This window comes from Vulpes vulpes, chromosome 7 (assembly GCF_048418805.1).
Source record: "Vulpes vulpes isolate BD-2025 chromosome 7, VulVul3, whole genome shotgun sequence".
In the NCBI taxonomy this organism is placed as follows: domain Eukaryota; kingdom Metazoa; phylum Chordata; class Mammalia; order Carnivora; family Canidae; genus Vulpes; species Vulpes vulpes.
Genome location: NC_132786.1, coordinates 56,373,601 through 56,392,591, shown reverse-complemented (window position 1 = coordinate 56,392,591; position 18,991 = coordinate 56,373,601).

Sequence of the window (18,991 nt, the reverse complement as noted above, 5' to 3'; positions counted from 1 at the left end):
TGATCTTTCCCATTGAACCAAACTTTTACGAAGGTCATTACTTGAGACGTTTCATTTGTTTGTGACTTTACTACCAATTATTTACCATTTAATATGCATGCTGTCCCAGTGTACCAGGTTTTTCACCCTTCATCTACCTTTGATTGCTACTAGGGGCTTATTGTGACATAGCTACAGTGACTAATTCATATAACTCTATTATTCATTCTAAGTTGTTTTTCTTTTTGTCTTTAGAAAGATAATTTAAGACAAAAGGTAGCTTTATGCTTTCCCCCAGATGCATATACTGTGGTCCATCCAAAGATGGTTTTGATTGTATAAGTGCATTTACTGAATAAAACCTTAGCCTGACAGTGAAAGGGTATTTTTACCATGTGCAAGAGGCCATTTGTCAAAACTGACCTTTTATGTGAAACAGCTACAATTATTAGTTGATTCAAGTGTCAAAGCTCTGTCGTAAGATAAGGAAGTCTGCTAGGAAATTTTTTCTCGTTTGATAATGGGTTTCAGAAAGAGTTATAGATGGATTTGATGTTTCTGTCTAAGGTTGAAAACTTAGCCTGAAACGTGCCCAGAACAATTTAGATGACCACATTTTGTTGAACTGAGTTATGTATCACTATTTTGGTTTCCTTGTAGATCATTCATAAAATCATAATAACTCTGAACAGTATCTTATTTTCATTTATCTTTTCTTAATGCTAGCCCAGGCTAGGAACAACAAAACCTTTATAAAACAAATGAATTTCCCTACATGGTGTATTGTAGGATTTATATATAAATAAGTAGTGGATGACATTAGAAGCTTTTTATTTAAAACTAGAGGTTATATAGTACAAATGCTTTAATAACAGTGCATGACCAATTAAAATAAAGTGTCATTGTTTTGTAAACAAAAGGTAAAAGACACACAAAAAACACTTAGCATGAGGGACGTCTGGGTGGCTCAGCGGTTGAGCACCTGCTTTCAACCCAGGATGTGATCCTGGAGACCAGGGATCAATCCCACATCAGGCTCCCTGCATGGAGCCTGCTTCTCTCTCTGCCTGTGTCTCTGCCTTTTTCTCTGTGTCTTCTCTCATGAATAAATAAATAAAATCTTAAAAAAAAAACAACTTAGCATGACAGGTACAAAATCTATTAAAAAGCAGGATCGGGAAAACTTTCAATGGGATGAACAGGATAAGTTTCTCAATGCAAAAGACTATAAACCTGCCTGTACATATGAACACAATACTTATTTTAAATGTGGAAGGTATGCCAAAATTGTTAGGGCTTGCAGATTTCATAGAAAGAATTAAAACATAATGGTACAGAAGAGAAGTGCCAAAGGAAAATACCCCAGAAATGTTTTTGATTGAAAATAGAAAGTATAAAAATAACACACTCAACTGCAAAAGATATGACAGTAAGAAAATAATGAAGCTGAAGAAAAGAGATTTTTTAAAAGGCAAAGAAAGGCATTTAACATTAAAATCATGGAGTGTGATAGGCCTCAAGCCTACTTCCATGATAAAAACATCCTGGCAAGAAACTAATGTGCCTTGTAATAGCTAGAGCAGCATTAAGTCAGCCATATGGAGAGCTAAAAATAAGCTTCTTGTTAAATCCATCTTTGGTGGTGGAGATGTCACCTTGAAGGATAGGAAAGCAGAAACATGAACTTTATAGAAGAAACATATTAATTACGAGTTTATCTACATTAGAGGAACAAGTGCTATGGAAATTAATAAATAGGAACAAAATCGGTATGAATATATGTATGTGTCAAAAAAAATTCTTGATCCAATCTTCTTACTTCAAAGTTTTCATTTTCCTCGAATACATCCTCCTGCACCCCTGCTCCCCAACCCATGTGTCCACATGCACAGATATATACGGCACTTTGAATGGTACTCTGGAGCAATGAAAATTGGTGTGTAAACTGCAAAACAGCCTTACTAATCAATGGGGAAAGTTACGATTCTTCCATGGCCTTTACAAACTTTAGTCTAAATAAGAAATGCCCCCATACTGTTATTTATAAGTACAAGAAAATGATACATAATAAAACATCTTTTTAGTTCACTGTCATTTAGCATATTGAGAACCGAGAACTAATATGTTTTTGTTTTTGCTTTCTTTTTAACGACAAACTACAGTGAATACTGAACGTTATTTGGATGGTGACCTTTTATCTCTTCATACGGTGGAGCTGATGAAATCTTCGGGTCCTACATATATTTTCTGTGGGTCCTACATCTGCCTTCCTCAGAATCAGGATTGCTAAGGGAGGAGTATTTAAGGGAGGGATTGCTGCATTTAAGGTTGAATGGGATAGCCAACTCTCTGTAAAGGACCCTCCAAGAATGATTTTGAGCAGCACTTGTGTTTTCCTCATTGTGTACCTTATGAATGGAGCAAGTATCTCTTCTGTGCCTACACTAATTGTCATGCTCGTTTGTGAGTTTGGATCAGTTTTCGTCATTTTCTCCTTTGTGCCTTCACTGTTGTGGAACACTACTGAGTTCCTTGAATGTGACATTTTTATCCACTTTTCTTCCTTTGAGACATCTTCATCCTGTCCTCATTTATGTCAGTGAGTTCACCTTCATGGAGTTTCTCTGGCTCTATAGCCAGAGACTCTGAAGGAGCAACCAAGACCATTTTTCATGGTCATTTCCTTCTGTGTCTGCATTTACATTTCACTGAAACTCCTAGTGTTACTTCTTGTTTTCTTTACTCCATTTCCATCTTTATCAGCTGAATTGTCCTTTGAATTGTCCACATTTGTAAAAATGTTACTTAGATTGGACACTAGGAGACAAAGAGGCAACACAACTACATGCTTTACTGTCTGTGCATGAACTGAATAACCGATGCATGGGGATGAATTGTCACAAACTCGAAATAGTTGTGATAGAGCACTGATCATGATGAACTATTGCTTCCTTCATCGTGAGCTGTCATTTACATAGAGGTTTGTAGATGGAAGAGCTAGCTGCTAAGATGGTACTTACAGTGCAAGTACTCATAATTAATATAATGTAACTGAAATTTGAACTATTGTGGGGGTGATGGTGTTATTTTAGTTAAACCATCATAACTGAAACCGAGCACATTAGGGCCAAGCAAAGTCAGCCTTGTATGTGTGTGTTTATGTATTAAATTCTGTATGCTGTGTTGCACTGTTTGATGCAAATATGTTTTTGCTATTATATATGCCTGAAATGTTGTCTCTCTCAGGATGTGACCTAAAGGTCAGCATAATTATTTTAAGAGGTAACTAGAGATACCTCTGAAGCAAATTTTGAAATCTCGACACTGCTTAAGGTGTTATGGTTTTTACAACTTTATGTTTTGTAACAGTCTGAAGGTAATTTATGCTTTCATTCCCAATATTACCTTTCACTGGAAAGGAGGATGTTGGAATTTGGGGGTTGGGCTTGAAAGAGTCATTTGACCCTAACATTTTTTTTTGAGAGATACAGTTAACACATATAACACTGTAGGTTTAAGATGTACAGTGCATTGTTTTGATATATTCATACCACCAGAGCATTAGCGAACACCTCTATCATGTCATATAATTATTTCTTTGTCTTGGTGAGAACAATTAAGTCTCTTAGCAACTTTGGTACGTATAATACAGTATTGTTGATGATAAGCACTATGCTGTGTGTTAAATTCCCAGAACTTCCTCACCTACTGGCTGCGCATTGTACCCTTAAACAACGTCTTTCCAATTCCCCACCCCCAGCTCCTGGTCACCACCACTGTGCTCTGAGTTGTGCTGCAATGCCTCAAATTAGGCTGTAACTTTAAATGACCATATCAACACAGTCTAAATATATACAAATAGGATTTGGAAAACATTTTTATTACTACTTAAGTTGTTTAATCTGTTCCTTCTATTTTTAGAAAAAAAAGGAAGTGATTCTAGGCTTCTTACCTGCTCTGAAAGTTTCTCTTTACCAGCACATGCCACTTAATATCCTAGAACTTCAGAGCTGCAGAAGACCATGTTCTTTCCTTCCCCCTCACGGAAGAGAAAATGAGGAATGAGACAAAAGTGAAACAAATAGAAGTGGGATCAAAGTTTTCAATCACTCAGTGTAGTTAAAATATTTCTGTGAAGTTTACAATCTAGAAAATATAACTCCATAACTGTTGTTGGACTTAACGCCCACAGTAGCCCTCTGACGTTGGCTAGCAGAAATTCTGCTCACTGTGCTAATAGAAAGCAACACAGAGGGGTCCAGTGTCCCTGTGAAGTGACACGGCTCTTGATAGGAGCCCTCATCTTCTCATGTTGGTGCCTAGGCTCTGTTCTCTACCTGGTCCCTTTGTGTGGAAATGGAAACCCCTTCCACATGTGTGTAGACTCTCCTTTACAGAAACAACTAAATCATGCTTTGAGTGACTTTCCATGCATGAGTCCTTGGCAATCTTGATCTCTTTTGAAAGGTTTGCAGGTATTACTCTACTCTGCGAAATATCACCTGCTAGAGCTATAGTTCAGGGACAAGCAGAAAGCTTTCTCTAGCCATATACAGAAGGAAAATGATGAAATGATTTAACATGGCAAGGTGGGACTGTGTTGCCACTAAATCATCTGCATGCTGTTGATGCTTTGCTTGTAGACAGGTCTAGGTTATCGTAGAGGCAGGTGAAGATACATTAATACAAATTATATAAGTATATAAAGGGTGAGTTTTAAAGAATATATCCCTTTTTATTTAAAGATTCTGAGTTCTTGGTCAGTGCTTTGTATGGACACTAGCCATCCTAAAATAAGAGGATGCTTACTGTAGAAATGATAGCGACATTTTCAAAACCATCATAACTAGTATATAATACACCTGTGATTTCCCCAGTGCATCTTTCATGCTCAACCTCCCTATATACAGGATTTAAAGATGAGTAAAGTTTTCATGCAGAAAATTGCATGTCCACAGCAAATTTGATGTGAAAGATGAGTCAAAAATACCTTTGAAACTTTTGTGTCAAAGAATGGTAAATACAATAAGAGTGGTAAATTTAATGGGGCAAATGCTTGCAGGTATATTTGTGGGATTGAAACACTTATATTACTTACATTGAGGATGTTACTAATGTAATATCTTCGCTAGACATTTTTCTTAGTAACATACAATCCACAGTCAATTTTCCCTTTGTCCTTTGTGATTATAAAAGGTCAAATAATTATTTCTGTAAATAGTACTTAACATTGAATAATTCCATTAGAATTTGTATGTTTCGATTTTCATCAGTTTTTATAAAACATAGGAGTTGTCATTTAAAATTCATTTAAATTTCTGAAACTTAAGCTCAGCAAATCTTAATTTATGAAATAGTCTAGTGGAATAATATACATTTAACAGCCAGAGATTCTACTTGGAGTTTTCTGTATGTAACAAGCAATTCGTTCAAGGTGAAAATTGTTAAGCACACGAGGTTTGCATATTTCCTCAAGGCTCACATTAAATCCATCCAGCAGTCTGATGACCTTGCCACCAGCTTCCTCCCAGAAAAGTGACACTTACATTTGTAAGGTTAAGTAAAATATATAATGGGGAAACCAAAAAAGGAAGAATGATTATGAATCAAAGGAACATATCCTAGATCTTCTCCTCTTCAGTGACAGTTTAAACCTTTATATAATGATCACATCAAGAACAGAATCTGTTCTTGTGAGTTGTCTGTATATTGGGCTTGACAACTGAAGTTCAATGTGGCAAACTGAAATAATTGTTTTGCATGTGAGAAAGGGTTTAACAAATGAGATTATTCTGGGTCATGGTCTTAAGAAGGGTGCTTTTGACTATTCCTGCCACCATGGTTTCTTTGCTGCATAAAGCATTCAAAATATGCAATGAATAAAAGTGGGGTATCAAGTTGGTAGGATATTTTAGGTAATAGACAAACTGTCACGATTCAAATGAAAAATAATTTATTTTTTTAATTTATTGCCTTGCTGAGTACATTTTTTTAAATTTGTTTTTTACACAGTATGAATTATATGAATATTTTTACATGTTTTTAAATCTAGAAATAATTTACATACAGGGAAATATTCATATATTAAGTACACAGATGAGTTTTGTCAAATGTGTATAATTGTTAATTTCACATTCTTGTCAAAACATAGACTATTCCCATCGACCTGGAAAATTTCCACATTGCCCTTTTCAGACAATCTTTGCTCCTCCAGGAAGCAACCATTGTTATGCTTTCTGTCACCATAGATTAGTTTTGTCTGTGAAAGAAATTCATATACGTTGAATCATACAACAGGTACCCTTTTCCGACTGGCTTTAGTTGCTCAACATAAAAGTTTTGTGATTTAAGCCTGTTTTATACTATTATTAGTATATTCTCCTGTTGTGTGAATATATACAATTTCTATATCAATTCCCAGTTTTTGATGTATTATGAAGAAATCTTTTATGGTCATTCTTCTATGTCTTCTTTCATTGTAACTTTTGTTGAAATAATTGTAGATCCCACATGCAGGTGCAAGAAATAATTCAAAATCCCTTGTACACTTTGTCAAGCTTCCTCCAAGTTTCATTCTATATTTGCAAAAATATACCATAGTATCACAACCAGGTATCCTGACATCAATGCAATCTACCTATCATACTCAGATTTCCTCAGTTTTACTTGTACTCACATGTATGCATATGTGTGTGTTCATATACATTTTAAAAACCTGTGTAGGTTAATTATCTAGCACCACATTCAGGATACTCAACAGTTCCAGCACCACAAGCAATGCCTCCCATCTCCTTTCTTTTTGGTGCAATTCTCTAAAATAGAAATTAACTAAAATTGGATTGATGACTTGAACAAATTTGTAAATACATTTAAACATGGTTAGTAAATTAAGAAAGATTAGAAACAAAATGATTCGTGATTGTCCTTGGTGATCTTTAAAAAAAAAAAAATTCTAAAGGTAAGTTTTTCTTCTCTCCTAAATTTCCTTGACTCCCATAGACACCCCTATCATGATAGTTTCCTGGCTCTGTGCCTGGGCTTCAGTGTCTTCAAATTTCAATAGAACTATTATCAAATCTCTTTAAGGCATTGGGTTTTTAAATATGTCTGCGTTCTCTTTCATTTCATTAACTTGTATATAGTGTTTCAATTTTTCTCTTTTGAATCATTGGATTCCTTTGCAAATGTAAACATATTTATTTATTTATTTATTTATTGGTTAGTTACCCTCGAAGGAAAAGAAATAACAGTTTACTGTAACTCTCATTCTGTTTGTTTTGTCCTTGTTGATTTTTCATGTGTTTGGCAGATGAAGCTGAATTTCCAGGTTTTGATGTTGATACTAGGTTGAGTGCTATGGTATTTTCTCCAGCATGTTTTGTTCATTGTTCATGGACCCACAGTTCCATCTCCCTCTCTGGGACCTACTGACTATAGGGGAAGAATTGACTTGGCTGCACTGAAGGCCTACTCTGGGAGTCAGGTAAAAGTCAGGTAAAAGTGTTGTCTCACATTAAAATTAGCAGTGATATAAGCTAACCTACTCCCTGACATGTGAAGCATTCTAACTGAACTAGTTTTGTCTAAACTGCAGTCAATAGTAAGAGTGATTTATAGAGAATCTCAAAAAGCTTAATAAAATTAAGTGTATTTGTAAAAAGTTGGTACCTATTATATCAATGGCAAGGTTGTCCAACTCCTTTTATCAGGGGGTTGCATTTCTAGGTCAGTGGGTTATAAAACCTCAGAAGTAGGAGGCAATGTTTTTGGCACTTCACAGTATTGCACTATTCCCAGGTACAGCAGGAGAGCCAAGGACAACAAATCATTCACTTCTTAATAGTGTTTATAGCTTTCAGCTATATTGTTACTTTTATCTGTCTTCAGTTATCAGTGTATCCAGCTTCTAAGACATTTCCTCATAAACCAATTCCTTAATTCTTCAAGTAATTTTTAAACTCCACGAATTATTTTTTTGCTTGTTTTTTAAAATTTCAGGAGAACCTAATTTCCTCCTGGCATATTTCTCTAAACATTTAGAAAATATCTATAGTATATTACTTAATTATAGCCAAAAGAGCATAATTCTTATGAAAATAACTTGGTTAAAAACCACTAAAATATTTATGGTCTTAAAAATGGATAGATTTGATAGAATGTGAGTTGGCAGTTAAAATATGGTGTCAGTGTAGGGAATTTTATTGAGTGGTCTCATGAGGATTGGTGTTTTGACCTATATGTTTAATAAGTTTCTTGATTTAGAGTGAAAATGAAGGCTATTCTTAAAGAATATTTGAGGTATAAAGGTATGCAATGGTACATCAGGATAGTATAATGGGGAGATTGTTTTTATAAATTAGAAGAAAAACTCCTGCCAATATTAATCATGAAGGTTATTATAAACTAGTTTGGCAAGGAAAAATACAGGAGAGCAAAAAGTTGGATAGATACAACTAACTACACTTTTTAAAATCTTGAGTTTTGAAGAATCACCTCCCTAAAATATCTTAATATTTTTCACCCACAATTGTCTAGTTTTTAGGAATGAAGAGGTCAGAACACTAGGTGGTTTATCCTTGTTACCACTGGGTACACTATTGGATAAATTTATTTTATATCCCTGTCTGGGGATTTCTCCTTTTAGAAAGAGGGATGATAACTTTATTTCATAGAGATGCCATGAAAATTACATATGGGAACATGGGTGTGAAATATCAACTCACGTAATACCATGAGCTCACAAAATGTTGGCTAGGGTTCCCTTTATTATTACTGTGTGCCAGTCACTGTGGGGAATCTAAAATTGAAAACAATATGGGAAGAACGAAAAGCACCCCTCCCTTCCAAACAGGAAAATTGCTTGTTTACAAATGATATAAGGCCGTAAACACGACAAAATTGATAGCGGCAGAGGGTCTGACTCTTGTGCTTGGCTGTTACACAAATTTAGAGGTGATTGAAAGCTCTCAGATTACAACTTTGCGGATTTATTTCCAGTCTGGATATTTGATATTGCTTGAAGCAGTTGTTTTTGTGAATCATAATTTTCATTAAATCAAACTTTAATTAAAAAGTTTCTGCCTGGAGACACTTCCTTGAAACACCAGGCAAAGCTCAGTAGAACTGTTTGCCTGTTTGTGACAATATTAAATGTCAGGCTGAAAAATGTCAGCTCAGCAGATGGATAATTGTATACTTTAAGACTTTTAATGGACAGATGTATTTCAGTATAAAACTTAATCTGTTAATTAAACCCCAGCTCATACAGGAATAATCTTATTTACATATGCTAATGTACATACATAGTACATACTTATCCAGTACTGGTTCAATAATACCAGCGTTATAAGTAAGTATGTATGAATCATTCTTGATCTCTAGGAAGTTTACATGAAATGTAGGTGTCTCGGTTGCATCTCTGAAAGTGAGTCTGAGATTGGGGCAGTGTGCTTGAGGCTTCAACAAGTAGGAGTGAGGAAGTCGAGTGAGGTGGACGGATGGACGAATGGACAGGCACTGGGATTGAATTCTGCAGGGACATCTGAGAAAAAGAGGGCTTCCCAGATTTGTCTGTAGGCTCAGCCTTATGCACCAGCTCTCATCCTTCATTGGCTGAGGGTTGCCATGGGGCTGTGGCCACCCTTAACTTCTGTAATGCACTTGTTCAGGGCCTGTGGCTCAGAGCCTTGGGCTCAGAAGAGAACTTTATGACAGAAGTCTAAAGGGATGTGGAAAGGCAATTGGGGTGGAATGCTGTCAGTCTGAAGGTCAGCTTGCACAAAATTGCCTAATCTGGCATCTCTGAAATTCCAGCTGGGACAAGGCAATGAGGAGCAACAAAAGCATCTTCTATTCTGTGTTGTGTCTGCCCTTTGTGCTGCTCGGACCCATCGTTTTGCTCACCAGCTCTGCATGGCGATAGTCAAACAGTTTCTCAAAAAAAATCTAGCAGCGCCAGGATGACTCATTTGGTTAAGTGTCTGCCTTTAGCTCAGATCATGATCCCCGGTCCTAGGACTGAGCCCCAAGTTGGACTCCTTGCTCAGTGGGGAATCTACTGCTCCCTCTGGTCCTACCCCCACTCATGTGCTCTCTCTCTAATAAACAAAATCTTTAAGAGACTTCTTGCAGCTAGTGAGTGGAGCAAACTTGAGTCCGTCCCCATTGTTGCATCCAGTTCAAGGGCTATAATTAATACCGGTCTCCCTTTACCATGAGTTGTCCCTCACTCTTGACCAGCAGGTCAGCTTGCTAATAGTAGCTGAGGAACAGAATTTCACCTCTGGAGCACTTGATCTCCTGTCCAGGCCTGAATGCTCTGATCTCCCATTCACTTGTGTCAACAGACATGGAAATACCAAGAGATGCCCCGTGCTTCACCAGGTTTCAGACTCCTTGCCACAGTAGGTAGGAACAATCCTGACTACTCATGATAAGTAAAGCACTACCACCAGTACAATCTGTGCCAGTGACAGGTGAAGTGTTTGGAGTGAGCATAGGCAGTGTACCCTTGGTGAGAAGGACCCTGCGTCGTTGTGCACAGGCCCAGTCTCTGGCCCAGACCTTTGCACAAGTACTGCGTGGCTGGAGACAGGGGCTGACTGAAAGTGTCAGACAAATGATCTTGTCAACAAGAGGTTGCTGTGGAAGGAGGTCTTTTCTGGTAGACGTTGACCCGAGACACAAATATTCTCTCATTTTATAGTTAATCTCAAATGCCCATTCATATATTTGTTGCCCCAGTCTCCTTGTTTACCATATTATACTTGATATATTAAGAACCAGGACCAAACAGCCATGACCAAGTAGCTGAGACCTTTGCCCCTGCCTAGGATTTCATGTATAACCTTACCTTGGGCTAGTTTACCCTCTTTACAAAGACAGCTTAGAGTATACAGCAGTGCAGCATGAAACCCCATTGACTGGAGGATGTCACCTCAGTTATCTTTAATGCAGCTCTAAGTGGGTCTGGAGTAGCAACACTACTAAGCAACATGTGCTTCCAGCACACACAGTAAGCTGCTCACCTGTGAATCAGGCCCGGGTCTTTTCTCCCCTTTATGTGCTGGGACAGGGAACCTCTTTAATGCCATAGCTTGAGAAAGAGGTGTTGGTCCAAGAGCGTGGAGGCATGGAGGCTCTCTGAATCCTGTACGCGAAACTTATTTGAGATGCTTGGAATCCACTCGGGCCTGATCACCGACATACCATTTTCATGACACGGAGGATTTGTGTGAACTGATCTTAAAACTTGAAGATCTGAGGATATTCACCTCACGATGGGCAGCTCTGACTTTATAGTCACTGACGTTCCATGGTCAGATGCTGGCTAATTATTGGGGCCCAGTGGCATATTGGGAACTGTTCACCAAAGGTACATTTTTCTGATGCAAATTGCATGGTCTTGTTCCAGAAACTGTAGGATCTGTACTGTGACTCCCCTATGCGGGCTCGCCAGGCACTTCTCAGTGCATCCTTAGCTATTATTTAGAGTAGATACAGTAGCATTGACTTCCTCATGTCATGCAGCTTTGGTGGTAGGGATTTTGCAGTGTAGCCTGGACCTGACCATGTATCTTGCTTCAGGCCTCCCTTGAAACCAAGAGCCTTTTGAGTCCATAGTATTTTCAAGAGTGGTTATGTTGCCTTTAAAATCTTAAAGGGCCCATCAAGCTCTGGAACTTTTATAGTAAGTTAGTACACCTTGAACCCCTTATCTTTTTATGTTGGAGGCCCTGCCCTGGAATGTCCTGGATCACTGAATCCTTCAGAAACTCACCAATATAAAAGGGCTGTGAATATCTTTGGGTCTTTATTTCTACCTTCTAAAGCACTTGCCACTATACCCTGGTCCAGTTACCATATACTTGGAAGCATAGCAGTTGTGATAAGGATTTCCACTTGGTTAGGTGTCTTCTAGTCCCCTGTTATCATCTACTGCCCATCTGGTTGATGAAGAGAAAGTAAATGTGAATTCAAAAGTTATATATTGGTAATCACAATACTTGTATGATTTAAGTGTGAGGTGTTTGCTTAGCTCTTTATATCTACCTGGCATGTAGCGTTGCTCCTGAATTACCAATCAGGCAGCAAAGAAGAGTGGCAGATTCCAGGGCTTCTACTGGGTCCTTCATGCCATGGTGACTGTTAATCCAGGGTCACTGTATTAACTGGGATATATGACAACTGTCATATGTCCATCCTAATCAATCATTTGGGGACATGTGATTCATTTGGACTCATTGGACCCAGAGCAAGACAGACCTGGGTTTTATTCCATTTTTCTGGCCTCCATCAGACCCCACTCTACCCAGAAGACCACTATTAGGGGTTTTTTTGGAAGTAGAGGTCCTATAATATAGTGGTTTTCTACTATTGTATACCAAACTTTCGTGAACTTAGTGGCTTAAAAAAAAAACCAAACAAAAAAAACACCATACTCTTATCACACTCCAGGTTAGAAATCCAGGCAAGGCGTGACTATTTCCTCTGCTCAGAGTTTCACAAAGCTGAAATCAAAGAATTGGTTGGGTTGTGCTTTCATCTAAGGCTGGGGGTGATGTCTTCCAACCTTATCTACAGATGCCATGTTCTTGCTGCTCACTGGAGATCACTCTCGGCTCCTGGAGGACCCTCTGGTCTTTGCTGTATGGCTTCTTCTGAGGGCCGTCTCACGAAATGGTAATTTATTCCTTCAAAGTTAGTTGAATTTAATTTCTTTCAAATCATTTTTTTTTCCAGGAAAAGCCTACCCCTTGAGAACTTACCTGATTAGGACAGGCTCACTGGATAATTACCCTAATGATTAATTGATTTGGAAAACCTAATTATATCTAAGAGTTTTTGCAACTTGTCATATAATATCCAACTATGAGGGTAAAATTCATATTTCCAGCCCTATCCACACTCATGGACAGGGAATTATACAAGATAGGAGTCTTGGATGTCCTAGAATTTTCTGCCTGCCCCATCTAGTATTGCTGTCAACCCAGACATTGCATTGTGCAGCCTTCTGAAAGGTTTATCCCTTATTCCAGAGTATAGTACTCTGGTAAAGGGCTGCAGTTCTCACTGGGGAAGGGTTTACATCCCTACTTACATCAGAAAGCCCAGCTCCATTGCAGTGTCTTCAGTTGGGATTCATGGGAACGTATCAACATTTTGGTGATGATACTGCCCCCTCACTGGTATTTTTCTTACAAATAACACAGTGGAAATGATTTGGAGGTTGTAATTGATATTAGTAACACAATGGCCAGCAGGTCATTGGCATTTCCAGTTCCTAATTGGAATAACAGAATGAGCTATGGCCTAAAAGTAGAAGTCATGGTATGTGTCTGAGTGTGCATGTACCCATAAATGCATCTCTATCTTATATTAGTTGTGTGACACTGAGTGATTTATTTGCCTTCATAGGGACTTTACCTGCAAAATAAGGTGGGTCTTTCAAATCTAGTGATTCCAGCCCAGATGTTTTCCTTTAACTACTTCTAGGCACTCAATGTATTCAGGTTCTGTGTTTTCCCCCTTGATCTGAAGTTAGACAAATATCTTCTACTTGAACCACAGGGATAGATTAATAGTCATAAAATTTTGAGCTCCATCAAGTCTATGGGGCAGGTATTTCTATTGTAGAAGGCCCCAGTCATCCTAAATGGAGAAGGATTGTATATCTCGAGTCTTTGTAGATGGAGACTCAGGGAGTTACTGGAGATAAAGAAAGGAACAGTATGCATTTCAAAGACAAACTTTCACAGAATTAAACTGTATCTGACAACTAGCAATTATCCAGGCTCTTAGTTGTCTGCAGAAATGTATACACAATGTCCATGTATAATTTTAGAGACAGACAAAATAAGATTTGTGAAATCACTTTTAATTGCGTAATTAATCATTTTTGCCTGAGGAAATCAGCTATTAAGCTAAGTTCTGGATCTCAAAATGAAGATTCTGAACTGAAGAGCTAGTTTACTAGGTGTATTTTCAGAACAGATCTAAAACAATCAAGATTACGAGTCATTTTGCTTTGTTCCATGATGAAGGTCTGCCTTTATGAGGGGCTGTAGAATCTTCTAGGAGAGTAACTTCCCAGGGGTTCTAGGAAAATTCATCACTACCACCACAAGTGGGAGAACAAAAACAAAAGACAAAAAATCCTATTTCTAATTGTTCATAGTGCCATCTCTTCAGTAAAAATAATATTTTTTACATTTCTGATAAACAGAACTTTCAATACTTATTTTCAAGCTGTTCTGCTATATACTGTTATCATATCAATGGTATATTTTCCATAAAAGTACTTTTCTAAATCCTATTACTTTGTATGTCTGCTTATTAAACTATATAAGTAACTTACTATCTCAAACCTTGTTGATTGCAAGGAATCTATTCTCTGTATTTTTCATGTAATTTTGTATTGTCATTGAATTTGGACAACTCTAGGTTCAGAGCTCAGGGGTGTTTTCACAAATTAGCTCTAAAGCTCTAAGGATGGTGTTGGAGACACTTGACCTTGTTTGCTCCCCCGCCCCACCCTACCTCCACCACCCTGCCATCTTGCTGTTGCCTTTAATTAAAGACCCATAGTAATTTTACTTATTATCTTTAGTATGCTAATTTTTACTTCCAAACTAAGCCTTCTGGTTTGATAATTCAGTTTCTTACATGAAATTATATGCCATTCCTCTTGAAGTTATGATGATTACCTTTTCTTGAAATTATATATAAAATAAAACATGTAAGTTTTATTGGCCTAGGCACTGAAATTACCAAAATGTAGAGCTATGCTCAGAATCTCCTTGTAAATTACATATTTTTGTAATAATGCAATGTCCTTTGTGGTGTCAAGTCTGGCCTTCCTGTAACCTGTAGGTCTACAGTTTCATATCTTACAATCATTTGTAAGCAGTATATTGCACTGCATACCTTCCGGTCTTTGCTGATCTTCTTACCTGTAGTGCTTTATTAAGTATTTTTGCTAACAGTTGTCCAACTTCCTTTGAGGTTTCTATTAAATTCTGAAAATCCCAAAATAATATTTTACTTAGCCCAGGTGATAAGATACTTTGTATGGATCTAGTGACTTGTCTATTCAGAATACAGTAGATTTCACATTTGATTGGAAACTTCTAGAAAGTGACCCTTTTAAAATTTTACAATTGATGGTTATAAACTCAACTGGGATGTTGAAGAATCATAACCACATCACTATTACCATATTTGGTTGTAGGCCGTGTTTCTCCTTATTACCTGCAAGAATACTGTGCAATTGTGCACGTTGTCTCCAGCTTTCAAGTTTGGAGGTATATGAGTGATTGATCACAAGCTCAGGTGGGGAATCAACCTTTTGTTGAGTGAGCATGGATACCGTAAGGAACACAGGACCAGGAGTAGGACTGGATTTAACTTGGACTGGGTCATTTTTTGGCGTATGACACCGGGCAAAAAAGCTCCCTCTAGTTTCTTGTCTTGATAAAATAGACTAGTATCCACCTTGATGGCTCTTAAGAAGATGAGAGGAGGTTTTGTGCACCTCGCAGATTGTATATTGGTCACCAACCACATAGTAAATATTTTGTAAGTGATTGGTTTCCTTCCCTGTCCAATGTCATCAAGTCTTGGAAGAGTTGGTCATTGTTACTGGTACAGGCTTATTCTGACAGAGGATAGTTAGTTCCACATGTGAATGTGAGCTCCTGTGGATAGCAGTCAAAAGACACTACTTGCAAATTTTTTGTTGGTAAAGTCTCTTATCACTGCTTTTTTGGACTCCATGACTGTAACCTAAGGCTTCAATAGTATGTATGTTGATGGCCTGCAGCCACCCTCCCTCACTTTGTATACAACTGTATACAAAGTAAACTCTAACTAGGAGTGGACAGAGTGTTGTGTACCTCTTCTTTCCAAATGTATTTGAGATTATAGTGTCCCACTAAGAGAATTGATGAACTTGGCTACCTTCAGGCTCTGTCTTCCAGGAATCCTTTAGAGACCCTGCACAAGGGCACATGTGTAGATGGCACTGCCAATGAGAGCTTATGCAAAAACTGTCAATGGACTTTCGTACATTGGACAGTCAAGTTGATTAGACTCACATTACGATTAAAGATCTTTGTTTTCAATATAGGATGGACTTAGAAGCAACAATGTAGATAGAAGCATGGGCTGTGGGACTTGTTTTGATGTTTTCATACCAATATCTCTGCTATATTTAGGTTATATGATTTTGTGGTATGCAGAGTTAAAACTTCCCATATCAAGTCACCTCTTGGTGTGACCGCTTGTCTTGGCAGTTGGCTCTATATTGTGTAGATGTTGTACTGAAAGTGAAGCAATTGAAGTATTCCTTATTTATTGACGTAGGTCTCATTTAGTGGATCAAAGCAGACTTTGGGATGATTTATGCATTGCCAGACAGACACAGAACCTTGAAAGTCAGTGCTATTGCTTACTTTTTGCTGTTTGGTAATTAAAATGACTGTCATTGCTTGTCATGTTGCCTTTGAATTGTGTTACTTTAATCTCTAAAACTATTTTTAGCTTTACTGTTTATTTCTTCACTTCTCACTCTCTTTTCTGATCGTATAGACATTTTACAAGGCACCTACTGTCCATAACTGAGCTGTGCACTTTTCATTTATGTATAGAAATTGATCTTTCTTATTTATCATTAGCATATTTTATGTGTACTTTTATTGTACATATAAATCCACATCTGTGAATCTATACTAAACACTTGTGGCAGAACTTTCAGCTGAAAAGTTCCTTATTTTCAGCAAAGATTATCACTAATTATGTATTTCTGCATTGCTGATCTTTTTTTTTTAATTATCTTCATCTGCCTTTGTTTTTTCATGACTGTAGAACTACACACTGAGTTGGAATACTATACACTACCAGCCCCACAAATATGCCTCCAATCTCATTTCCACTTCTTAATGGACTCCAGTCAATGTCTTGGTACTAAAAGCCTTTCATTACTTACTTCACTCTGGGCTTTTTTTTTATACTTTATTTGCTCAGTCAGTTTTATAGTCTAGTTGCTCTTTTTGTCAAGTGGCTCATAACATATTCTTCAAGTACAATAGTTCACCAACTAAAACATCTATAACTTCAGTTCATAATGGCTTTCCATTACTGTGTTTCTCCTGTATTCCTTTTTGGAATAGCTAATAGAAATATGCATTCAACATAATTCCTTTTTTTTTTTTTTTTTTTGCTAAACCAACAGGGATGGAAGCATGCCCCCTACCAATCTTCCTATTACCTGTAGAGCTATCACACAAAAAATGGTATTTGTGAACAATGGCTGTGACAGAAATTTGAGGAATGAAAGATTTTTAAAAACCATACTTTATAGCACTTATACCATTTTTCTTTTCCCACCCACCACACAGGGCACTGCTCATTAATACATGTTCCAAAACTGGTGAGCTTTTGACATGAGGTAAAATGTAGATGCTCTGTCCTGAAAGTCCATGCTTTGGTTTGGTAGCAGTGTGTCTATATTGAAAACATGACAACTTGAGTAGACCAGAATGGGCTCACTTATTGAATATCCTAGAGACCCCCAGAGAATCAACTAATTAAGCAGTTTATGTAAAAGTTAGGTTGGTTCAGTGTCTGATATAGTTCAAGAAAAAAATGATTGATTCACAATACACACACGCACACTAAATATATCCTATGTTCCAGGTTTTGGATCCATACCCGGAAAACCCATCAGGCCATCATACTTACCAACTGATGTGCTAAATTCTGTGGGTTCACAGAAGCTTTTACCCAGTATATTTCTAAAAGATGATTATTGCTATTATGGTGTTGTGTCTTTAAAATGACTTCCATGTCGCTATCAATTGCTTGATAGTTCATATGAAAGCTTTTTTTTTTTTTTTTTTTTTTTTTAATTGGATGGCTACTTGCAAAAGCTCAAGCCCTCAAGGGGAATATTGCCTTATCTGTTAAGTTGAAGCTCCACCATTAAAATGCCCCATGTCATTATTGACACTCACATGTTGCTGCTACCATGACTTCACATTAGCTCCTTCTAAGCTGCTTGGCTACCCTGGAGTTACTGCCCTCTGTATAGTCATTACTTCACTGAATGCTGCACATAGTGCAACAGTACTAGTGGACTGGCTATACTACCAAAACTCAATGGCATTCATTTTTTTCTATATTCTTGTGCTATATCTGGTGGTTAGAAAAATACAGATGAGTCAATTCAGAAAGGTTCTGTATATGCCATTGCTCAATATGTACACTTTGATAAATTTTTAAAAGATTTTATTATTTATTCATGAGAGACACAGAGAGAGGCAGAGATATAGGAAGAGGGAGAAGCAGGATCCCTGTGGGGAGCCTGATGTGGGACTTGATCCCAAGACCCCAGGATCATGACCTGAGCCAAAGGCAGATGCTCAACTACTGAGTTACGCAGGTTCTCGATAAAGCTTTTATTACTGACGAAATCATAGCAATGTTTGAATGCAAGTACTATGAGGTTTCTGAATGGAAGATACATAAGCTACCTGGGTTTTCATATAGAGAATATATCTAACCAGATTGCATTATTTGAGCTTTATCCAGTCCCTCCTCATTGTTTATATAGTATAAAACAGAAGGATGAAGCACAATCATCTTTTTATAGGCATCATTGTCTTCATGGCAAAAAGATTTGGACTAGATCCCTTAGTTAGAATATCAAGACAGTTAAAACACTGGGATTTTCCAAATGCCAAAGGGTTTTCTTCCTGGGAGGTGGAGTAGTAAGGTAGAGGTGGAGAATGGATGAGGTGGGATGTCTGATCTAAATATGGACCATATAGACGTCTGATCCTCCAAGATTCAAATACTATTAGGGAAATAGAACTGAATGGCCCATTTTCCTGCACTGGTGTCTCTAATGTGAATGAAATCCCTTATGTTTCCAGTTTAAGTATACATATTTCATTGAAATATTCCGATGTGTTAATGTTTTAGCTTCCTCTTAGAAAATGTACCTCTCTGTACA